Here is a 25,786-nt window from a genome sequence, read left to right on the forward strand (position 1 = left end):
TAGCGGTCATCAGCGGCTTGTGAGCCGCTGATGACAGCTATTAATTTAAAGGGGACAGTCTGCTGAAAAGTTCTACTATAAGCTGATGGTCGTTAAGCGACCATCAGCTTATAGTAGAACTGTAAATGCCAGGTCCGTACGGCATACTGAGCTGGCCAGCTGGATGCACTTTTGTAGCTCCGTATGCCGTACGTCCTTGGCAGCGAAAGGGTTAATTAGATGATTACAGTGGGACACTTTGAGCCTAGAATATTGCACCTTTTCACAATATTCTAATTTTCTGAGATTGTGGATTTGGGGTTTTCATGAGCTGTAAGCCATAATCATCACAATTATGACCAATCACGGCTTGAACTATCTTGCTTTGCATGTAATGAGTCTATCTCATATATTAGTTTCACCTTTTAAGTTGCATTAGTGAAATAAATGAACTTTTGCACGATATTCTTAATATTCGAGTTTCACCTGTAAATTGCCCTGAAGCTGCGTGCCCTATTGTGCCAGGGCAACTTGGTATTGTACAACTTAAATAGTTGCTACCTGCTGGGATGATGGGGGTGTATGGCTGCTGGTGTGTCCTTATCTTTTCACAGCCTGTTCGTTGTGCACGAGGAGGGCCATGGTGTTGGCGTCTGTTGTCACTCCGGGCAGTTGCCTAGAAGCGGGCGGGAAGCTTTCGATTAGCTTCCTTCCGCAATGCGATCATGTGTGCTTCCCCCCTCCTCTCATTGGCTGGTTTGGCCAAGCCTCCGGGCTCTGATTGGTGGTTTCAGCTAAGCCTCCTCTAGCCTGTGCTCTCTTATTTTCTCAAAGGCTGAGAATCTGTTTAGACCAGTCAGTGTGAGAGGAGGAGGTGCTGCAGTTTCTCTCACATCTGTTAATGTGTAACAGGTATGTGTTTTTTTCTGCTAGCTGCTTAGCTGGAAAGGCTTTTGGCTTAGAGATATGCATATCTGTTTTGTAGGATTCGGATCCATCCCTTTCTTAGGACGATCTTTATTTGGGAAGACTCTGGAGGATGATATTCAACGAGTCACAGGAGGGAAGTCGGGTCACCGGATAAAAGGAAAAGGGGCCAACTCTTTAGATCAAGAAGGATGAATCGTGGTGGCTTTCGTGACTCCCGTTCTTAAGGCCCGGGAGGGAGTACTTTAGAACTTCGTGGAGAGGCACTCAAAACTCCTTTCTTCGTGGCGGAAAATCCAAGCCAGCCCAGTCAGCTAGGGTTCCAGATAAGCCCTTCTGAGAACTTGCCTGCCCCGGCCGCCCCTGTAGGAGCACGCTTAGTTTTGTTTGGGGAGGTCTGGGCGGAAGAGATAAAGGATGCCTGGATGAAAAATGTTGTCCACAGCTGATATCGTCTGGATTTCAACCGTTCTCCACCCAAAAAGATGTTTGTGAAGACTGCTTTGCCCGCTCAGCGAGAGAAGCGCCATGCGCTAATATCTTATGTAGAAGAATTGTTGGACTCAAGCTGTTTGTACGGTGCCAGCTTTGGAGAAAGGGATGAGGATTTACTCTCCCATTTTCCTGGTTCGCAAGTCATCAGGGAGTTTTCGTCCGGTTCCGAACCTGAAGTACCTCAATATTTTCTTGAGGGTGTCGCATTTTCGGATGGAGTCTCTACAGACGGTGATATCAGCAGTCCAAGACCGCGACTGGCTACTTTCCATAGATCTTGCAGATGCATATCTGCACATTATTGTAGCCGAAGATTACCAAAAGTATTTGAGGTTCGCGGTGCAGGGACTACATCTTCAGTTCAAGTGTCTCTCATTTGGCCTAGCCACGGCCCCTCAAACCTTCACAAAGGTGTTGGTGTCACTGGTTGCTCATCTAAGATTTGAAGGAGTTAGTCTTCACCATTATCTGGACGATCTTCTCGTTCTTGCAGCATCAAGCGACACCTTGTCTTTTCACGGGGTCAGCGTGTTGAAAACGCTAAAACGTTTTGGCTGGCTGATCAATTATCAAAAGAGCCAGTTAGAACCAACTCAGGTCCTTTGTTACATGGGGGTGGTTTTCAAAACTCGGCAAAACAGGATTTTGTTACCTCAGGACAAGGTTGTTCACATTCAAAGATTCGCTCATCGGATCATGCAGAAGAGGTTTGTGGAAGCCAGATGTTGCATGAGTTTTCTGGGTACACTGAATTCTACCATCCCGGTGGTTCCATGGCACAGTGGCATTTGCGCAGTCTCCAATTTTGTTTTCTTCAACAGTGGAAAAGAGGCTCCCTGTGTCAACCTATTTTTCTCACTAAAGATGGTGGCAAATTCTCTTCAGTGGTGGACTTCCAAGGAGGACCTTTATTCAACCCTAAATGCCATGTAACCTCTCCCCGGGCAAGTCCCTCAACACTGGAGACTGGATCATTGTTACTTCAGATGCCAGTCTCCAGGGTTGGGGGGCGCACTGTCAGGGGATGCAGGTGCAAGGGTGTTGGAATCAGATTCCCTCGAAAGCATCCAATCATGTAGGAGTTGTTGGCAGCCTACGAGGCTCTGAAATATTTTCGGTCCCTCATCTCAGGCCAACGGGTAAAGATGCTTCGGGACAACAGAACAGCGGTAGCCTATTTGGCTCGTCAAGGGGGGCAAAAGAAGTCTTTTCCTTCTCCAAATTGTGAAGTTGATTTTTCAGTGGGCGGAGGTCAACCTTCTGGACTTGACAGCAGGGGCCCAGAATTAGTTGGCAGACTCACTGTGCCGTAATTTTGTCAGTCATGGGGAATGGAAGCTGAGCAGCAAGTATCTATTTCCGATTTTTGCAGTTTGGGGCAATCCCGAGGTGGAACTGTCTCCCGATTCCACTGTCCTCAAGCAATAGGACAGGATGCTCTTCAGTTTCCATGGGAATTCTCTCTAGTCTATGTATTTCCCCCTGTGGTCCTCATTCCTCAGGTGTTGCAGAAGATTCAGTGGGAGAGGGTTCATGCCATTTCCATTCTGCAAAGGTTTTGCTGTTTCTGCAAGAAGGTCTTGATCTGGGTCTCAGTTGTCGTACCCTTAAGATGCATATTTCAGTGCTGTCGTCCTTAACGGGTGACCAATCAATCCATTGATTTCACGGCTCATGAAAGGAGTCATGAAGATCCGGCTTAAAAGTGTTTCTTGAGAGACTCATGGATCTTCCTTTCTTTCCATCAAATTCTTGCTCTATATGGCATCTCACTCTGAAAATGGTATTCCTCACTGCGATTTGTCTCAGCAAGGAGAGTGTCGAAAATTGCAGCTTTTTCCTCAAAAGAACCCTTTTGCACATTCTATGAGAATCAAGTGGTGCTTCGTCCTATTTCTGATTTTTTTTACCTAAAGTGACTTCAGAGTTCCACCTGAACTGGGAGTTGCTTCTGCCGGCCCTATCTTCACAGAATCTGGTGATGGACTCTCACCGATGGGAGAGGTTGGATCTAGTTGAGCTCTTGTCAGTGTATCTGAAGAGAACAGAAGAGTTCAGAAAGGATAATGCACTGTTTGTTTTCCCTTCAGGTCCGAAAAAAGGGACAAGCAGCAAGACCAAGGGTGATCTCTTGGATTGTCCAGGCAATTCAGCAGCCTACTTGGCTGGGCTTTCTTCCCCAGTAGGACTTAACGCGCATTCAACAAAAGGGATGGCGGCCTCTTGGGCGGCTTACTCAAATGGTGTCTTCGATAGATGTGTGTATAGCGGCAAGTTGGAAATCGGTGAACACCTTCATTCGGCTTTACCCGTTGGACGTTTCTTCCTCCTCAGCTGGCGCATTTGGAGCGGCAGTTCTCTCGGCTGGTCTTCACAACCATTAAACTGTTCCTTTTTTTCTGGCAGATTATTCCAGTATTCTTGAGTGTATTTTGCTTCCCACCCTAATTTTGGCTAGTTATGTGTCATGGGTATGCTGACATGAGGCCAGGAATACGGAAAATTGTTATCTCATATTTAACCTACTTTTCCTTTCCTGGTCTAGCCTCATGTCAGCATAATTTGACCCTTCCTGAAGTGTCCTTTCGCAAGCCAGAAGAGAACACGAAGGGGGGCTGATTTTGGCTATTTTATTAGCTAGAACAGTTGTCCTGGGCGGGGTGGGGCTGACCCCATGGGTATGCTGACATGAGGATAGGCTAGGAAAGGAAAATGACGGTAAGTATGAGATAACAATTTTCCGTAATTGCACCAGCCCACTACCTGCTGTATTTATATTAAGCTGCTATCTGTGGAATTTGGCCACTGGCAGCTGTCATTTCCTGGCTGGAGCTATACAAATTCTGCTATGGGAGGTGCGTTGCAGTGCCATCCATTTCAATGGCACTCCAAACGCGCCTACCACCCACAGTGTGATCGCCTGTACTGGAATGCACGGCACCACAATGCTGTGTGTTCCAGCGTAGGGCGATTGCAAAAAATTGTGCATGCAGTTTTATTTTGAAGTAAACTTTGTAACACTCCATTTGTGTATTTTATGTTAAATTAAGGATGGTATTTTTTTTTATCTGAAAAAAAATACGAACATTAGCTGGCCGATTATTTTTTTATCAAAAAAATAATTGGCCAGCTAATCGATTATAAAAATAATCAGTAGTTGTAGCCCTAGTATTTAGCTAAACAAAGTATAATTAATACAATCAATTTTTTTTTTTACTTGCCATAAATGTATCAGAGGAAACCAGTGGGTTACAGTTCATTCTGCAGCAGTAGGATACAATGTGCTATGCTAAGTAAACAGCAGCCCCACGGCCGCCAAAGAATATTAGTCAGTAGCAAGCAGTACAAAGCAACCAAACATTGGCAACAGGCTCAACAACAACAAGAGGGACAGGAGCAATGTCCCTCAACTCAGAAAATAATTTCATAGAGAGTGGAACAAAAAAGATTTTTGTAATTACTGTACCTTTTTTCTTGGAGTCCAATGAGGGACACAAGATTGTAGAACGCTCTATGACAAGTGAGTTATACTACAGCCTACAGAAACAAAACAAAGATTGTGAAGCCAGGATCTGCATAACCATGCCTTCAGCAGCCATGCTTTAGTTTTGTGAGCATGCTGTACATAAGGCCAAAACACAGAGTGACAGGACCTGTGTCCCTCAATGGACTCCAGTGAAAACATTTTACAGTAAGTACAAAAATCATTACCATCTATTGAGGAACACAGGAATGTAGGACATCCAAAAGCAGTCCAACTGAGGGGTTTGATTAAAACCAACAGAAGTGGAATCTGCTAGCATCAATGCCCGATGGAGGCTTGATGAAGAATTTACCAAATATGGGAAAGCACATAGTCAAGGAGAGACTGTGCTATGGTAAGAAGTATATTAGTATAAATAAAAGAAGTGAAATACAGAAGTATTGGAAGCTGATTCCTGTAAATTAAGAAATCCCTACAGAGAAGGATAAGGATCAAACATCATAAGTAAAATAAACCCAATTAATAGGAAAAGTCTCCACAGAAGAGAGGAGTGCAGAAGACAGTGGGAAATCACATTTATGATTATTCTTCTATCTGGGCACAAAACTACCAAAGCAATGTAAAAAAAAAGACCCAAAAGAGTGCGGGAATGCCAATAAAAGACACCTAATCAAAGTTCAAGAAGAAAGGAACTAAAAGGGAAAATCCTGAGTGACAAAAACTGTTAGGATGCAACTTAAAAGAGAACTATGGGGTAAGTGTTATTCTCTGTAGTTCTCTTTAGGGTCACGGAAAGACATATACTAACATCCTCCTGTGACCCAAAGCTCAGTATATCGTGGGCAATACTGAAAGCGCCGCAGCCGGGATGGATCCTGACAATACTGTCTAGATCCACCCAGCTGCGTGAGTGACAGCTGGCCCTGCCTATCTAGAGACAGAGCCAGCTGTGCCTGCCCCTTCCCCGTCCGTTCCTCCACTCAGCGCTGGAGGATCAGAGAGGGGGGAATCCCTGCGGGGAGGGGTGACTGACAGTCACCTCTCTCTGCAGGGAGATGATCGGAAAGTGAGTGAACGACGGAATGTGTTTGCTCACTTCCCGATCAATAGAGCCGACCTGTGACATCTTCGCTTCATTTTTTTGATTTGGCTATTTTGACCGAGATTATTCAATTCTGACAGAATCCCGGGTGAATTGCAGGAGAATTGATAGGGGAACTGAATAATCTAGGACTGGAGCAATGGTTTGAGCGCATATTGCAAGGGAGGTTTGCAAACCTCTGCCCCCCAGCTCCAGTATGTGCGGTAAGGTTACCCCATACTGCTCTTTTAATTTAAAGCCATATTTAAGCACTTATGTTATCTATCGCCAAAAAATACATTGAAAAAGTATAAGCTTAGCTCTGTTTTAAAAAAAGAGACTTTTACTTTACCTTCTACAATATTGGTTAAGAGCAAAACAATATGGTGTAAGCCCGTGGTTCTCAACTGATGGGTTGTGACCCAAAAGTGGGTAGCGACCCCGTGTTCAGTGGGACGTCGCATGCCTTCCACTTTTCTAGGTGAGAGGCTCCTCTGCCTCCCCCATAGCGCAGCACTGTCAGTTCTCACACCAAGCAGCCATTCAAAATATGATGCCTGGTGCCGAGTGTCAGCTTGAGGTGGGGTGGCCTATTGTCGCGAGGGAGCTTCATCCATACATGCATTGCTTACAGCTCCCTTGTGTGCCTGGAGTGACGTCACATTCTGGTTTCCGGCACATCTACAGGGTGCGCAAGGGAGCTGTACAAGCAATGCTATGCAATTTTTGGGAGTGTGTATGTGTGTGTGAGAATGTCTGTGAGTGTGTGAGATTGTGTCTGTGATTGTGTGTCTGTCAGTGTTTTAATCACAAACTACCATGCAATCCCACCTACTGTTCGTTTTGATGCGGGATGTACGTTGCGTTGCCATTCATTTGAAGTCTTCCAATTATTTTTACACCTGAGGTTTCCCTAAAAAAGTCCCATATTAGGGATCCTGCTGTGAGCTTCACTCTCTCTATCGGTCCTGAAGATCGCTATTACTGCGTCTAAAAGGAAGAGAAAATCCAAACTTTTGAGCTGCCACCAGAACAGGAAGTTGTGCAAAGGAAACGTCTTCCAGTCATTGCAGTGACAACTGTCTAAGCCCTTATTCACACCTGAGTGATATCAAATATGCGTGTTTTGTGTACCACATTTGTGCACTTTTTTTGCGCATTTTAATGCGTGCTTGACATGTGTGCATTCATTTGCATGTTCTGCGCTGTAGAGATCTGCTTCATCAGCTTCTTCTCTCTGGCAATAGCAGCGAGATGACTGACAGGGGAACGCGGAAGTGATGTATTACACATCCTTCTGCGTTCAGATGTTGGAGGGAGATCAGCAAAGAGGAAGATGCTGAACTCCCTCCCATCTTCCTCCTGACGCCCTTCCGAGCTGGTCCTGGGCCGCAGATGGGGCAGCGGAGCCTGGGATTGAAGAGGAGGGTGGGCGGCGATGGGACGGCGGTAGTGCGGGAGGGGGGGTGGCGTGCATGGCAGCACATACAATCGATCGGACGGCTATAGAGCCGCCGATCGCTTGTATGTGTAACAGCCGGTAGCGGCTGTTTACATTCAACTGTTTTTTTTTTCCCCATGCGCGCGAGCAGGAAAAAAAAGCTGTTTAAATACCGCAACCTGCCAATGGGCGTTTGCCGTCCGTCCAGTTTTTTGCAATGAGCGGACGGCAAGCGGTTAAACACATGTAAAAACTTGCAAAAATGCACAAAACTGAAGTCTATGGGGCCAAGAAGTACAAAATCAGCCAAAAAGAACCTCATGTGCTTTTTTCCAGCTATAGATGTGAACATGGACATAGAAATGAATGGGGTTTTTTGGGGGGGCTTTTATGAGTATTTTTTCTGGCAGAAAAAGCACCACAAAATGCTTACTGTGAATGAAGGCTAAAAGACAATTTCCCTTATGGGCTAGTTCACACAAGCCCCAGTGCGTTCTGGCCCGATTCAGTGCTGGAACGTACTGGATCGCATCTTGGCCGGTTCACTGCGTACTGGGGCGGGAGGGGGCATGGCGGTGCATTGATGTCAATGGCCCCGCAGCCACGCCCCCCCCCCTCCTGGCCGCAATCCGATTGCCCACATCAGAAAAGGTGGCATATCAATGCCTGTGTTTCCGGTCCGATGCGATAAAAACACAATAGTGCATTTTTTCTGATCGCACTGAACCGGAACACAGGCATTTATGTTTCACGCATTACGGTGCTGGCGTTCGCCAAGTGGTGTGGCTGCGGTGCCGTTGACTTCAATGCACCGCCATGCCTCCTTTACGCCCCAGAACGCAGTGAGCTGGCCGGGATGCGATCCACTGCGACATTCAATGATACCTGAATGTAGATGTTATGGTGGCTTTTCATGTGCTGGGAGAGCTGTGGGAGAACGTCAGACAGGTGTTCTCTGTTTCTGGTGCAGGGCTGAGATTTTGCAGGTCCAGGGACACTTCCTTCTATTCTGCCCCCATGGCCCCTTCACACGTTACAGACAAGCAGCATCCCCGGCATCCCTCTAGCTGTAGAGGCTCCTGACTCCTCCCCTCCCTCACACAATGAGTGAGCTAGAGCAGGTCCAGAACGAGCTGTCTCTGCTACATGGTAGCAGAGGAGCCAGGCACTTAGAACTGAACAGCCGTGCCCTCAGCACCTCCGCGATTGGATAAAAGAGAAGCGGGGACTCAGTGACGGGCCCCATCGTGGCCGCGGGCCCTCGGTCCAAGCCCGAGTGCCCGAATGGTCAGTCCGCCCCTGTGTGAATGTGCAACTATGTAAAGTGCTGCGTACATTGTCGGCGCTATATATAAATACCTGTAATAAATAAATTCCCAAATAGAAATAGCTGGGAAGCAGTTAAATGTTGTTACAATGGGTGACTTCAATTATCCGAACATTGGTCAAATGGAATTTCTCATTCTATAAAGGCTGGCTGTTTCCTAAACCTGTTGCAGAACAATTTCATGATGAATTTTGATGTCCCAACTAGGAAGAATGCTATACTTTATTTATTAATTTCCAATAATGTGGACCTAGTTGCAGACATAGCAATTACAGATACATTGGGTAATAGTGATCACAGGGTGATTACTTTTAATGTTTGGTACAAAAAAGAGAAGTGTGTTGGTTTGACAAGAACGCTAAATTTCAAAAAGGCAAAGTTCGATAAGCTGCATCATCTAGTATATGACACTAAATGGGACAAATTATTTCTAACACTGACGAGAAGTGGTATTGTTTTAAGAATACATTGCTTAATGCGATTACCAAGTGCATACCATTGGGTAACAAAAATAAAAGATCAAGAACTAAGCCTGCATGGGTAAGTAAACCGGTAAGACGACATATCAAAGAAAAGAAGCTGGTATTTTAAAAAATATAACATGGACGGGACTACATTGGCATTCCAGAGCTACAAGGAATGCAATAAGAGATGCAAACACAAAATCCAGGCAGCTAAACTAGATTATGAAACGCATATCGCCACAGTCAGTAAGAAGAACCCAAAAAATCTACCAAATATTCTAATAAATAGTAAAAAAAGTAAGAAAAGAGCAGGTAGGCCCAGTAAAAGATGAGAGCAATTGATTAATCACAAACAATAGGGAGAAGGCTGAGGTATTAAATACATTTTTCTCTTCAGTATACACTCAGGAGAAAGTCGGGTTGAATGGCGATAAGAAAGTGAGTAGCTTAGTGCGTAAGTTACCGCAATGATTGACAGTAGGGATGTCCTGATACCAATGCTAGCATCGGAATCGGGCCCGATACAGGGCATTTTGACAAGTACTTGTACTTGTCAAAATGCCCCGATACATAGCGCCGAAGCTTGCGTTATGTTTTTTTTTCTTACTTACCTCGCCCAGCGTCGCGTCACTGCTGCTCCGGTGGGCGGAGCTCCGGGTGGGGTCCTAATTTAGGTGGCCGGAGACTGCCAGATGACCCCGCTCGGAGCGCCGCCCACCGGAGCAGCAGTGACGCGACGCTCCGTGAGGTAAGAAAAAAAACAGTCAGCACTGGTTATGTATTGTCTGCACTGTATTAGCAGTATATACTCTATATGTACTGCATATAGAGTACACACTGCTAATACAGTGCAGACAATACATTTACAATTATACTCTGCTAACGTGAATGGATTAAATGATCTGTATGTAGCCTTGTACTATGGATCATTTAACCCATTCATGTTAGCAGAGTATAATTGTAAATGTATTGTTTCAGGCACTCTATATGTACATGTACTATATACTACATATAGAATGCACTGCAACAATACATTTACAATTATCCCCCGCTAATATGAATGGGTTAAATGATCCATAGTACATGATATGTAGCCCTGTACTACGGATCATTTAACCCATTCATGTTAGCAGTGCAGAATTGTATATCTATATGTACTGTACATATAAAGCACAAATGTCCCGTACATTGCAGCAATAGATTTACAATTCTCCCCTGCTAACATGAATGGGTTAAATCATCCATAGTACAACCACGTTATGTACATATTATGTACTATGGATCATGATTTAACCTATTCATGTTAGCAGGGGAGAATTGTAAATCTATTGCTGCAGACCGCAGTGTACTGGACGTGTGTGCTGTATATGTACTATGGATCATGATTTAACCTATTCATGTTAGCAGTGCAGAACTGTGAGTGCCTCCCAGAAGCTGAGCACCGAGACGCGATGCAGCGATCCTGCCCAGCGCCGACTACAAGAGGCACTGCGTGAGGCAACAGGGATCGTAGTGAAACTGTAAGTGAGAGAAGCTGGGTCGGGGCTGGCTGTAAATCTATTGCTGGAGTGTACTGGACGTGTGTAATGTATATGTAGTACATATATACAGCACACACCTCCACTACACTCCAATAATAGATTTACAATTCTCCACTGCTAACACGAATAGGTTAAATCATGATCCATAGTACATAACATGTAGTTGTACTATGGATCATTTAAACTCACTTGTCCCTTTAAGAAAAAGTATCGGTAATTGGTATCGGCAAGTACATGAGGGGATGTACTTGTACTTGCCACTTTTTCAGGCCCAAGTACATCGGGACATCCCTAGTTGACAGTAGCTGGGGTTCAACAAAGACTTGTAAAACTTAATGCAAATAAATCAATAGGACTAGATAACCTGCACCCCAAAGTACTTAAAGAGCTCGGCCATGTTATAGCGAGACCGTTATACCTCATTTTCAATGACTCATTAATGACTGGCAGGGTACCAAGTGACTAGCGTAAAGCAATGGTAGTACCGATATTCAAAAAAGGTTCTAGATGCCAACCTGGGAACTACAGACCAGTCAGTCTAACATCAATAATATGCAGACTGTTAGAGGGAATGATAAATGACTAACCTGTTTATTAATCGGGGAAGGTATTAATAGACATGTTTCTGTGTTTGCTGATGATACTAAAATTGGGAGGGTAATAGATTCAGGCTTAAACATTATTAACATTACTGGAGGACCTAAATAAAATAGGGGAGGGGGCAACTATATGGCAGATGGTTTAATGTTAAAAAATGTAAAGTAATGCATTTTGTGGTTAAAAATAGGCAAAAGGAAGACATATTAATGGGTATTCCACTAGGGAAGTGTTAGGGTGACACACCCTGGCAGGTAAATAAAAGTAAATCATCGGCACACACTTGAAGGGTTTTTAAAGTATTGATATGTTTATTCAATACCCAATGTCACATACTGTCATACTGTGCTAACGTTTCGGGTCCGCACAGGGATCCTTCATCAGAGCAACAGTATCGTCACGTATATTACATCATTTCCGCATTCTGCTGTCACTCTCGGGCTACAGAAGCCGGACAGAAGCTGGTGAAGCAGATCTCTGCTTCATCAGCTTCTTTGGGGGTCTAGCTTATATTAGGGGGTCTTAAAGACCGCTGATGTCTCCATAAAGAGGACTCGTCACATTCGCTTTGCTACTAAGCCCCTATGTGATAATAATAAAGTCAAATGAAAAAAAAAAGTTAAAAAAATATTTAAATTGCAAGAACAAAATTAGACTCGCACATAAAAATGTTTTAAAAACCCACAAAAAATGTTTTAAAGTCTCCACTCCTACATACACACGTTCAAACATGCCTCAGGTGCGCATATGTGCATAAACGATGATTGCGCCCATTACGTCGCACATGTTACATATCACCGTGAACATTGGAGTTAGAGCAATAATTGTAGGGCTATTATTCACTGTTAACACTAAACTGATGAGTGGTAAAAGCTTTTAAAGCGTTGCCTACGGTCAATTTTGGGTATGGCAGTTTTTGGCGAGTTCGAGGGTACGGCTTGACATGTTTGGTGTCAATCTACCTGATGTGACCCCGTCTTTTATATTTTACCAAAAAAATGGGTAATAATAAATGTATTATAACAATGTAAAAAAATCGTATTTTTTTCAAAATATTCAATAATTTTTCCTTAATATAGTAAAAAATAAAATAAATACCACCAAACGAAAGCTCTATCTGTCCCCGAAAAAATAGCATAACATTTATTTCAGTAGTGTTGCATGAATGAAGAAATGTCAAAGTACTGCTGCGCTGAATGCTGAAAATGGGCCTGGCCAGGAAGGGGGTGTACACACGTGGTCTTTATGTGGTTAATTTACTGTATTTCCCTTTACTTCCTGGAACTCTGGCACATGTGACTAGGACATGTGACCATGCACATAATCTCAAGGGAAAAAAATGCCTTTCCCTGAGATTTTGCGAGATTGTGCAGTTTACAGATGAGATTTCCCAGCAATGGACTGCTGATATAACCTTCCCAGGATGCATCACTTATGCTGATGTGATTTTTAGTGAAAGGGGTCCACTTCATGGCATTATCAGTTTCTCAGACGCAGTACCAAAGTGTTCTATGCATGTGAATGGACATTAAGCCCATGCGAGAGACAAGTCTAGTTGCTTGCAGAAGTACATCACACTTTAATGAAACGCTTTAGACATTCTAGCTCCAGGACTATGTGGGTCTGTTTTGGAGATTAAACAATCAATGGAGTTGATCCATGTTGACACAGTTATACAGATTTGAGTCACCACCCATATGGGACAAACAGTTACACAGGACAGCTCAAATTGATACCTTAGAACAGAGTCCAGGTGGAAATCTGTGAAATCTGTAAAGGTAAACACATCATCAACCTGTTTTGTGGTATAGTTGTTCAGGCAGATGACTTGGTCATCCATGGTGGGCATGGAGCACTTGTCAATAAATGTCCTTGATAACCGAAAGCATTCCTCTACATTATTAGAGGAATCCCATGTCTCCACAATTAAATTTCCAGTTCTCATAAAAGATGGTTTTACAAACAGAATGTATTGGGGGAAGTCTTGGTAGCCACAGCTGTATGAGACACATCGCCTGGAACAACAGGTTGATCTCCTAATAGAAGGGTAATATGTACTGCATCCATCAGAGGATTGATAACTTCTCTTTAAGTAAAGTCTTAAAACAGACCCTTTAGGAGGCTCTGATTCTGATTTAGAGATAGTCACAGGAAGTGAACCAGGCACACTAAAGAAGGAGGTTTAGTAGCAGGTAAAAATGAAGCATTTAGCAAAATGCACTTAGAACCCTTATGAGTAGATGTGTGCAATAAATGCACACAGACCTACAAAGAATCAAACGTGAAAATCAAAGGTCTTCTGGCCATATGTGAGAGTTTAGAGTTATTTCATGGAGCTGTAAAAGACTATGGAGAGAAGACCCCATAGTAATAGAGGTCCCAGGAATTTTGTTAAAGGCATCAGTTTATTCCAGGAGAACTGAAAAATCACTACTATTGGTAAAAAAAAGGCATTACAGCAGGACAGCAGGATAACTGGGCTCAAACTAGGGCAATGCCTCATGTACTCACAAAACCAAGCAACTAGTGCTGATGAGGATTACAGCTGGCCAGAGGTGACCACTGTTGGCAAGCAGTGGAAGCAGAGTAGGGATTGAATGATTCCAAAGTGAAATTGAAGCAGAAGCCTAAACAGGACAGTGCATCTTCCAAGCTGACAAGGTGTGTAAAAAAAACAGCACTCATGCGCCACACTGCACCCCGTGGATTAAGTGCTCTGCCTTAACTGTCCGTGAACCAAAATGGTGGGCAAATATAAAAAAAATGTGAAACCCCTTCAAATGTGAAGCAGAATTCGGTGTATCATTCTGCCTGTGATAACCTCACAATGTGAATTCTCAGAGACTAGGATATATCAGAGGTTGTACCATGCTATGAACCTAGGAAAAGGAGGATTTACCATAAATAAAGCCAAGTGCCCACATACATAATCCAGACAAAACCAAAAGTTTGAATATGGTACAATAAAGTCAACATGGTTTTAAGGACTATAGGAGTCTGAATTGACTGGGTCACAGTAGGAGTTGTGCCATGAATCTAGACTTGGAAAATGCACTGCAGCTTACTAATACAGTACACAGAGGTGTGGATAGTGGTCTGGGTAGGAGTCAAGCTCAAGCTGATAATTTGAGATCTTGATTCCAAAAATATGCATGGTGTAAAATCTCGAATGAAGAGAAAGAAATTATAGAGAAAATAAAATTATGGTGGGCTATGCATGTTCTATGGTGGGCTGTACAGACTCCCAGATGGCTATGCGGGGGTCTATGATGGGCTGTGCAGGCTCTATGGTAGGCTGTGTGAGCTCTATGCTGGCTCTGTGTGCTCTATGGAGGGCTGTGCGGGCTCTATGCTGTGCTGTACCGGCTTTTGCCAGGCTTCCTGGTCATTCTTGCGGGTGCGGTGGTGGAGATTTTCGGCCAGCGCTATAAACAAGCGCCGTGCTTCACAGGAAGGCTGTCGGGAACTTGCTGGGGACCATGGCAGCCTTCCTGTAAATGGTGGTGCCTGTTTACAGCGCTGGCTTAGGTTTAAAAATGTAAAGCGCCATACTGGCGCTTAGAATCAGTGCATTTTCATGAGCACTCGTGAAAATGCCCAGTATCTGCACCAATACCGGTATTGGTATCAGTGCATCCCTAATATTAGCAATATGAAAAAAGGATATAGGCACCATAGCATATCCAGACATTTTCAGGATTTCCACAACAAGGACCCAAGAGGGTTAATTTTTTATAGAATTGATAAGGTACAGAAATTCTGAAGAGGAACAAATTTCAAAGAAAGAAACTAAATGGATTTTTACATTAGATGCCATGCAACTTAAGTGATTAAATATAGAGTTGGACCTAACCTGTTTTTTGACTAATGTTTAATGTTTAGCTGTAGGGGTTTGCAATAAGCGAACTTTGGTGTCAATAGTAATTGTAAATACTGACTTTTATATACCAAGTCTCATTTTAAGATTTTGATAGGCAGTGCTTCTGTAATATAATAAAACTAGATAGGTAGTACCTCTGTAATATAATACAATTATGTGGTTATGTTAGATAATTAGTTCATTGTCTTTATATCCCTGCTTGATTTGTAATTATTGATTGAATGTACTTCATTTAGGGGTGAGGAGAGGTAAAATCCAACCATTAAGTATGTTGTAGGTAGCTTTTTCACGATTGGTTGATATCTAGTGAGAAAGGGTGTTGCTATTTCCCAAATTATTCTATTTCTCTCACAGCAAGAAACAAATATGTGACATCTAGTGGGGAATAATTATACTACTTCCCCATATAATATACTTATCTCTTAGCAAGGAATGAATGTGGGACATCTAACCGTGATTAATGGTACTACTTGCCCATCGATTTTACTTATTTCTTAGCAAGGAATTAATATTGGACATTTAGTGGGAAACAGTGGTACTGCTTCCCCACTGAATTTTATGTAGTGGACAGGACACCGCTCCGGAATATAAAAGATACAGGAAGATTTCAGTTTGTACGCCACACTCCTGATTAAGTTTGTGACGAAACACGTTGAGTGGGTGGGTATGTGCTAACATCATTACTTAACCCAACCCTGAAGCAGCAGGGAAGGAAGGACGGGTAAGTATCAGTGGCGGACCTAAGGAACAAAGGGCCCTGGTGCAAGAATGTCCCCCATACTCAAACACTGTTATTTGTATACAGTTATATAGCTCTGACATATACCGCAGTGCTGTACAGAGAACATTGAACCAGTCACATCATTCTCTGTACAGAGGACCTTACAATATAATGCAAAATGGCACCATCTGTAGAGGGACTACAAATACCATCAATAGATTATACAGCAATGCGGAATAGTATATGAATTTGGTACATATTCTGTGCTGTTCCGGAGTGCCAAACTGATATCTCAGGCAGAGGGTCCCAGCAGGGGCCGATACAGAGGACCGATGCAGGGGTCCGATGCAGAGGACCTCAGCAGGGGGCCGATGCAGAGGGTCTGACCAGGGTGGCAGGAGCAGATGCAGAGGGTCTCACCAGGGTGGCAGGAGCAAATGTTGAAGAGTCTCACCAGGGCAGCAGGGGCATATGTGCAGATGGTGAAAGCACTGTGAGATGTGAGGGCCGGTGGACGTGCTGCGGGGGCCAGTGAACAAGATGTGTGGGCCACTAGAGAGCTGTGAGGACTGCTGGAGGAGCAGTGTGATCTCTGGGTCGGTACATGTCAGGGGCCCCGTAAACACAGTATACATAGTGCAGCATGTCAGGGTCCCCCTAAACACAGTATACATAGTGCAACAAGTCAGGGGCCCCCTATACACAGTGCAACAAGTCAGGGGCCCCTATGCAGCATATCAGGGGCCCCTATATACAGGGTAGCATGTCACTGTCCTCTATATACAGCATACACAGTGCAGCATTTCAGTGTCCCCTATACACAGTGCAGCATGTAAGGGGTCCCTATACACAGTGTAAACAGTGCAGCATGTCAGGGGTCCATATACACAGTATAGCATGTAAAGGGGCCTGTAATATTCAGGGCGGATGTAACCCGTAGCCAGCCGTATCAGCGAATAAAACTTTATTATTTTCCTCAGTCAAATAAAAAATGGCTTATATTCAGCAGAATTACAAAATCAACACGGCTTATTGTCAGCAAGCACAAGATTAGGCTTAGTGCCTGTATACCAAGTCCCACCTCAGGGATAAAGTCCCCGCCTGCTCACAGAGGGTTCCAGTATGGACACAGGTGCCCCAGCAGTGTCTCGGTAGATGGTATTCCACAGCTTAACACACAGCCATGTGTTCTGCTCCAAACACTCCTCACAGACACAGACTGACTAGCTTCCTGTTCCTTTTTAACACACCCTTTGGCTGGTGGGTTAACCCTTTCATTACCAGAACTGGCTGTAGTCAGGGATGGAGGCTCTGTCCCACCCAAAAATATCTCTGAGCCTACGGATTCCGGGACCCCTTACAAGTCCGACCCGGAACCCCTCACCCTGCTTGGCGAGAACCCTGAATACAAGGTGACCTTAACGGGACCACCATCTAAACAAGGGAGGGATAAACCGCCCATACAGGACCCATTACTGGCATCCTGTACAGGGTCCTATACACAGTGTACACATTGTAGCATGTCAGGGGCCCCTATACACAGTGCAGCATGTCAGGGGCCCCTATACACAGCATACACAATGCAGCATATCAGGGGTCCCTATACACAGTGTACACAGTTAAGCATCTCAGGGTCCCCTATGCACAGTATAGCATGTCAGAGGTCCCTATACACAATGTACACAATGCAGCATGTAAGGGGTCCCTATACACAGTGCAGCAGTAAGTCTCCACAGTACCCTTGATTCATTCCTGACAGAGAATAGAGAATTCAGCCGAGTCTCTGAACTGGAGCCAGGTTCCCCAGGTGGCCACGACATGAGCCTGGGAGAGGAGAGCAAAGAGGAAATCAAGTCCTCCATCAGTTTAATCTCCTCCACCCGCCCCGCCCACATCTCTACAGATGGAGGGCAGGTCTGCTTCCACAGAGCAGGTATACAAGCACTCACTGCATTCAGCAAGTGAATCAGCAGAGAGCGCCTATAGGTTTTCAGAGAAAGCGGGGCTAAGTGAAGGAGATAGACTGATGGGGTAAAGGGCAGGGTGAGTCCTGTGATCTCCTTGATCACCAATGGGTTTCGATCAGTAAGAGAGCGGCAGTTTAGGAGAAATCCAGGGAATACACTGCAACGGCAGTCATCCTGTTCCAAGGCCACCCACAATTTCTGTCTGAAATTACAGCACCAATCCACCATCACAGATAAGTGGACTGCTTTATAGTACAGTGCAGGGTCAGGAAAACCAGTGCCGCCCGCCGCCCCAGGTCAGACCAGGATCAGATGGCACAAGCGGGCCCACTTGTTAGCCCAAAGTACCTCCGACTTACTAAAGTTAAGTTTGAAGTGCGCGCCAGACGTCCATACACTGTTAACGCCTGCATAAGATTGGGAAACATAATCTCAGGCCGCGATACACAGAGTAGTAAGTCATAGGCGTAGGGAGCAACCTTGTGATGCCCAGAAACCGACTCAGGGCCTCTGACATCTGAGGACGCCTGTAACGTCCTAAGGAGCGGTTCTAAAGTGAGAATAAATATGAGGGGAGATAGTGGGCAGCCCTGACGAGTACCGTTGGAAATAGCGAAAGGTTCTGACAGGATTCCATAAATCCGTACCACCGCCGTAGGGTTGGAGTACAGCGAGCCGATCCACTGCTTCATATTAACTCCCAATCCTATCTATCCTATGTTCCAGCGTTTACCTGAAAAATTACCTGTCAAAGGCCTTCTCCGCTTCCAAGGACAGCAGGAGAAGGGCCTGTGACAGGGAGCGAGCCAAATTGACCACATTAAGGGTCCTGATGGTGTTGTCTCGGGCCTCGCGGCCAGGGACAAAGCCAACCTGGTCTCGACCAATAAGGTCATCTAGAAAAGGGAGTAACCGCGAGGCAAGAATGCGAGTAAACAATTTGAGGTCAACATTCAGCAGTGAGATGGGCCTGTAGCTAGCGCATTGTGATGGGTCTTTCCCGTCTTTAGGGATGACCGTTATCAGAGCCCTCAAGGAGTCTCGAGGCATGGAATGACCCTTCAGGATAGAATTGAAGGCCAAGACAAAGTGGTCTCCCAAAAGCTCCTGATACTGCTTATAGTAGGAAATGGTCAGCCCAATTGGGCCAGGGGCCTTACCAGGTTTCGAGACTTGTAGGGCACTGTCAAACTCCACTCGAGAAATGGAAGCCTCCAAGGCCTGACAATGAAGAGCAGTCAGACCGTGCATACCCGAATTGACCAGATATTACCGGATCGCCAAGATCCGCACCGCATGGGCAGCTGAATCCGGTGCAGATTGCAAGTTATAGAGCTTCGTGAAGAAAGAATGGAATTGGGCCGCCACTTTATCCGATCGTGAAACCAGTGTCCTGTCACTCAACGCGAATGGAGGGTATGAAGTTACTCGATCTAGAGTCTCTCAAAGCATTGGCCAAAAGCCGTCCGGGTTTGTTCCCAAATTCATAGAACGAGTGGTGCAATCTGGTCTTCTGGGCCTTTACTTTATCTAACAGGTGCTCATGAAGTTCTGCTCTCGTTCTCATCAGGGAGGCTAACGTGTCAGCATCTAATGCAAATGCTACTGGGCATATAACTTGTTTACTCTCCTCAGTCATTGACGTTTACTTCACATCCCCAATTTCATAAGGGCACCCCTTATCACATATTTGTGTGCTTCCCACAGGGTCAGGGGGTTCTGAGTGGGGGACTCATTTTCCAGAAAATAGTGAGACAGGGTCTAGTGAACGTCCGTGGCAATTGCAGGGTCTTGCAGCAGGGATTCATTCAAGCGCTATGAAAACTGCAAACGAGTCCCTTTCCCCCCCATTATACGCAGATTAGGGATGCACCGATACCCCTTTTTTAAGGCCGAGTACGAGTACCGATACTTTTTTTCAAGTACTCGCCAATACCAATTACCGATACTTTTTCTTCAAGGGACAGGTCACATTTTTTCAAAAGCAATACAAAATCACTCCTGACTGGTGAGGAAGCCTGTCAATCATCCAATCGGCCAATCAGCGGGAGAAGAGGTCAGAATGGAGCAGATGACTGAGGACTTGGAGGAGGAGTTTGCGGCCATCTTGCTTCATTGAAGACGCGATGGAGGTCCAGTGTGCGGCGGATTCGGGTCCCTGAAGATGGCGGACGCGGCACAGGTACTCGTTTTTTGTATCGGAGTATTTGCACGAGTACAAGTACTCATGCAAATACTCTATCGCCGCCGATACCGATGCTTGTATCGGTATCGGTGCATCCCTAACGCAGATGAATGGGGGAATGATCAAATATAGTCGAGGTACCAAAGGAGACCCCAGAGACAAGAGAGGTAGAGCTGCATGCTGCAGAAAAAAGAGATCTATCCGAGAATATGCCTGGTGGGGGGCCGAATAATGTGTGAAGTCTCTGCCCGTAGGATCACTAATGCGCCAGGGCTCGACCAACTAGAGGTCAAACATCGACCGTTTGATACGCCGCCTTTGCACATGAGTGATATGGGACAGTCCCCTAGAGGAGTCCATGGATGGGTCTAGCACCAGATTAAAGTCTCCCCCAACAACCCATAGCCCTTCCGCGAGGAGCAACAGTTGGGTCCACAGAGAGTGTAAGAAACCCACCTGTCCAGAGTTCGGGGCATATACTGCAGCAAGGGTCACCCTGTGACTGTGTAAATCACCCTTAATGAGCAGCATGTGTCCCTCCGAGTCTGCATAATGGTCAAGGTAAGTCCATGGGAGGGGCTTAGTAAGTACTGCACTCACCCCTTTAGATTTGAAGTCAGAGGAGGGGGCATGGTAGGAGTTCGAGTATCTACCATCACCCAGTCTAGGGATTTTCCCAATCTTAAAGTATGTTTCCTGGAAAAATGCTATGTGGGTCAGAGAGCGCCATAGCTTATTCAGTAAACTAGACCTCTTCTCGGGAACATGAAGGCCACGTACATTAAACAAGGTGATGTGGAGTTCAGGCATAGTCAGTGTATGTCACGGCCACTGGCTGGTAGAACTGCGCCCGATGAGAACTGGAGCGCAGGCCAATATGCTGCAGCGGGAGCAGTCACACTAAATAGGTATCATAAAGAGTTCGGGTCCGGGGGCCTACAGGGATGGGGAACACACAGACACAACCAAAGACATAAGCACACCAGCACAAGGAAAACAGAGCAGAAAGAAGACAAAGGAAAAGCAAAAAGCACGTGGAGGGGAGAACACGTCTGACTTCCGTGCGGGAAAGGTTCACATACAAGACGAGGGTGCTCCTATGGGACACCTCTAATACGGAGAGGAAACACCCAGATAGTGGGGGAAGAAGCTAGACACAGTGGCTCACAGAGATGAAGACGGGGTGGCTGTTGAACATGAAAACTCCAGCTCCGCCCGAAACACGGCCAAGCTGAAAAAGACCCCAGCTTGGGGCCCCCCTATATCCCAACAGTGCAAGGGATGTCTAGGGTAGGTAGCAGCAACCCATCAACATCATCCTACATAGCATCCCCCCCAGGTCTTTCCAATAATTATATGGCATAAAAATACATAAACAAAATACGGTAACCTCGAAAAGACAGTCAATGTTATCCCCCATCAGAGAAAGGAACAAGTGGCTGCGGGTAGTCACGGAGCCAGCATTCCGAACCTCCGAGACCCCGAACAGGGCCCAGTGACCGGGAGTCCCCACAGCCCCCTCGGACCACATCTCAAACCTAAAGTGAAAAAGATGAAGGAATCAAATAAAGGCATGAGCTTACAATATGATGGGTGAGAGATCCAGCAAAAGGCAGGGCCTCCGATCCATCATACACACAGTAAACACCCTGGGCCTTGCACAGCAGATCCTCAAGGGAAAGCTGAGAGGCCATGAAAAGACTGTGAGGGCAGACAATCAATGGACAGGCAACTTAGGAAGGTCAGCAGCCGAGTGGGCGAAGTTCAGCTCTCTGGATCATTGGGGCGCGCCCTCCGAGTTGTGCGTAGAGCAGATCTCTGGCAACTTCTACAGTGCCCCTGGGGTCTAGAAGGCCTGGCAGGTAGGGACATAGGCGCGTCCGAAGACAATACATCAAGCCAGTCCGGCAGCATCAGGTCGTCGCATTCCAAAAAGATGGTCAAATCTGGTAGCTGACGGGGGTGAGTGAGCCTGAAGAAGTAATCTTCTCTGCCAATCAGAACCGAAAACGGAAAATCAACACTGGTATCCCTCTGGATTGTATATAGAAGAAAAAACGAAAAATAGGGGTTTAAGAGAGGTATACAACCATACTTGTGTAAAAATATCAGAATTTATTGTACATATAATAAATAAATAAAAGAAGTAATTACAATTCAAGTATGGTTGTATACCTCTCTTCAACCCCTATTTTTCGTTTTTTCTTCTACATATACTCAGAGGGGGAGAGTTGCAATTAGAGAGCTACTGTCGAGGCAGACTCAAAAGTTGATTATTGTATCCCTCTGGATTGTAGCAGGTCAGTGAGAGGTTTCAGGAGCTGTCTGCAGTAAAGAGTCTGGGGGCACATATCAGGTAAGATCAGGACATCTGCCCCATCAAAATCAACCGCACCTTGCAGCCAGGAGCTATGGAGAATCTTCTCCTTAAAGTTGAAGAAGTGTACCCTACACAGGACGTCCCTGGGCCTGGTATTGTCAACCCCTCTCAGGCCAAGGGTCCTGTGTACTCGATCAATCTCGATCTGTTCCATTGTGGGTTTGCCCAGCAATTAATTGAAGATAGCGGTAACAGCTGCTCTGAGATCCGGTCCACGGGTAGCCTCTGGGTCCCCCGCAACTGCAGGTTGTTGAGGCGATTACGACTTTCCAAATCCTCCAAGCGCAGCTGCATGTGGGCCCTCTGGTGCAATATGGAGGCCTCTAAGAGGGACACTCTGCTGTCCAGGGAATGATCAGCTTCCTCTATTACATCCAGCCGTTGCTCATGCTGCACCACCTCAGAGCATGCCTTTTGTGAGGTCAGATCGACGCGATGCAGTCAATTGATTAATCATGGCCTGCATGTCAGCGTGGGTCCAGAGCGCAACCAGCATAGACAGAGGAGGCTGGGGCAACAATGTGGGAGAGGTGTACGTGAGTTCCCCGGTTTGGTCCCGTGTGTCCATCCGCGACTGCGTCTTTGGCCGTACTGGGGCTCAGGGTGTCCCCGACTTCTTCCCGGTCCTGGTCATAGGGCGGGAAATATAAAGATCAGCTGGGAGAACCACCTCAGATCTGCAGAGCTCTTCCTTCTAGCGTCTGTTCACCGATATGTCCAGGCCACGCCCCCCAGGAGTTTTTTTTAAGGCAAACAAGTGAAATATTCTGCAATGGATGAGTGAATCACCTGATCTCAACCTGATCAAGCATGCAGTTCACTTGCTGAAGACAAAACTTAAGGCAGAAAAATGTATATAGCACCAACAGTTTGCGCTGTACAATATATATTACATTTAAGCACCTGTGTAAGAAAATGGTTGCAATTCCTAGATGTTTAATATATTTTTGTTCAACCCCTTGAAATAAAGATGAAAGCCTGCACTTCAACCGCTTCTCGGTTGTTTCATTTCAAATACATTGCGGTAACTGTGGGAGTCTGAAGTGGAGCATGTTTGAGGTTTAGGTTAGGCAGTGTCAGGCAGGCAGATTCAGCAACAAACTGGCAATCAGGTACAAAATCAGGATCCAGGAGAGTAGTCGAGAAGCAGGCCGAGGTCTAACACGAATGGGCAGTGAGGTACAAAATCAGAAGGCAGAAGAATAGTCAGGAAACAGGCCAAAGTCCTAATAATATCCAGGGATCAATCCAACAGCAGCACACACAGGAACAAACCCAAATAAACAGGCTCAGAGCACAGGAAATGCTCAGTATTTGAATGCTGGGCTGATTGCAGATTGACTGCAGCTGGTAACAAGGTGGAGCTAGAAGAGCCCAGAGGAAAACTGCTGTGTAATTATCTGTAAGGAAAGCTGAATCAGCCTGATGGCTCAAAGGCAATGCTACAGCACCACAACCAGGGCCGGTGCTAGCCTATTTTGCGCCCTAGGCAAAACCAGCTACTGGCGCCCCCCCAAAAAAAATACATAGAAATTGGCAACTTTTATTTTTGAAGACAGATTTGTAGAAAAAAATTAAACAATTATACATGAGACTGTTACATTTATTTTAATTTCAAGAAAGCACTGTATTTGGTGTGAACAAGCCCTGAAGGTTCTCTGTGTTCTGGGGTGGGAGGAGGCGTGGCGGTGTATTGAAGTCAATGACACTGCAGCCACACACCCCCACCAGCAGTGCGATCACCCGCACTATGCAGCATTTTTTCCAATCGCACTGGACTGGAACGCAGGCATTAAAGTGTCCCGCGTTATGGTGCGGGTGATCGCACTGCTGCCTCTTCCCGACCCAGAACGCAGGGAACCTTCAGGCCTAGTTCACACCAATTACAGTGCAATCCAGCATGGTTAGCTGCTGGAATGCACTGCATCGCACACTAAACGCCCCCTTGCCTCACACTGTGCAATCCAGTCTGTTTCGGCAGCGAATCATGCTGGAACGCACTGGAGCTGGTGTGTAAAATATTTCAGAGCCAGCTATAATATTTGAGTCACAGCATATTGAAAGCTTCTGATTCCTAGCAGTAGGCTGAAACATACTTGAACTCTTTCTGAAGTCTGTGTATGTGCCTAGGCATTAGACATGTGCACCAGCAAAAAATTAGTTTAGTTTAGTTTTGCAACAAAAAAAATTTGTTTAGTTTCGTTTTTCGGGTCCAAAATTAAATTAGTTTCAGACGAAATTTGTTAGCGGTAGTCCTGCCGAAATTCGTTATTGGACGAATTTAGTTGCAGCAAAATTACATTAGGAAAGAAAAAATATATACTTTTTTCTTTTTTTTAACAGTCTGCAGAAGATGAAAAAAAAAGCCTGAGATTCCCCCCCAATTCATACCAGACCCTTTAGGTCTGGTAGGAATGTTAGGAGAATGCCAATTCAAAAGCGAAGAAAAAAAATACTTTATCCATTATTCTCTCTGCCCTGGATTAGAACCTGCAACCTTAACAATGGCAAAGCTGTACTCTAACCACTACACTATTGCCTCTGAACTTTTAAGCATAGAAGCATTTGATATGTATGCATGCAATATGTAGCATTTGACAGCTGAGAATGTCATGGCTCGCTCCGCCCATCTGTTGACATTCGGGCTGAATGTCATTTTTTGCGGCTAGTTTTCGTCAGGTTCGGGTGGTCGTCTGCGGCGGGACTTTTTTTATTTCGGCGGGTCGGTGGGGGTCCTGCATCCTGATTGACTCTGGATTACATCGATGGAGCCATTTTTAAAAAACATTTTTTAATTAAAGTAATAGTCAAAAATTGACAGTTTTTTTTTCAATTAAAGGATTTTGTCAAAAGTCTGGACTTTTTACTAACTATTTGATTCAACCCTTTAGTGAATTGGTAGGGGTACAAGTACCCCTTACTCATTCACATGGGGGGCGGCATCTGGGTGCCCCCTTATTTAAAGGGGTACCCCGATGCAAATAAGCCCCCTTGCCCGCAGACCCCCACAACCACTGGGTCAGGGTTGTGGGGAAGAGGCCCGTGTCCCCATCGGCATGGGCAGGGCCGGATTTACTCCCCTGCCACCCCAAAGCCAGGCAACCCCCTCTCCCCATCAATTGAGAATGGCAACCAGATGGCATAGCGGGGGGGGTGGCGTATTGTGGAACCTGGCCTTGGGGCGGGGCTAGTTTCAATTTTTTACTGTTTCTTTATTTTTATCACTTTTTATTTTTTTATTCAATTATTTCTTTTTTTTTAATTTTTATTTATTTAATTTTTTAATCAATTTAATTTTTTTTAGATTTTTAGTTATC

At 45.3% G+C, this 25,786-nt stretch overlaps 1 protein-coding gene across 1 annotated transcript in view; it reads right to left on the reverse strand.

Annotated features, from left to right (window-relative positions):
- Window positions 1–25,786, reverse strand: part of LOC108801299 (phosphatidylinositol 5-phosphate 4-kinase type-2 beta-like) — a 151,175-nt gene that overhangs the window by 817 nt on the left and 124,572 nt on the right. The window lies entirely within an intron of this gene.

This window comes from Nanorana parkeri, unplaced genomic scaffold, assembly GCF_000935625.1.
Source record: "Nanorana parkeri isolate BGI_ZX_2015 unplaced genomic scaffold, ASM93562v1 scaffold2286, whole genome shotgun sequence".
Classification (NCBI taxonomy): Eukaryota; Metazoa; Chordata; class Amphibia; order Anura; family Dicroglossidae; genus Nanorana; species Nanorana parkeri.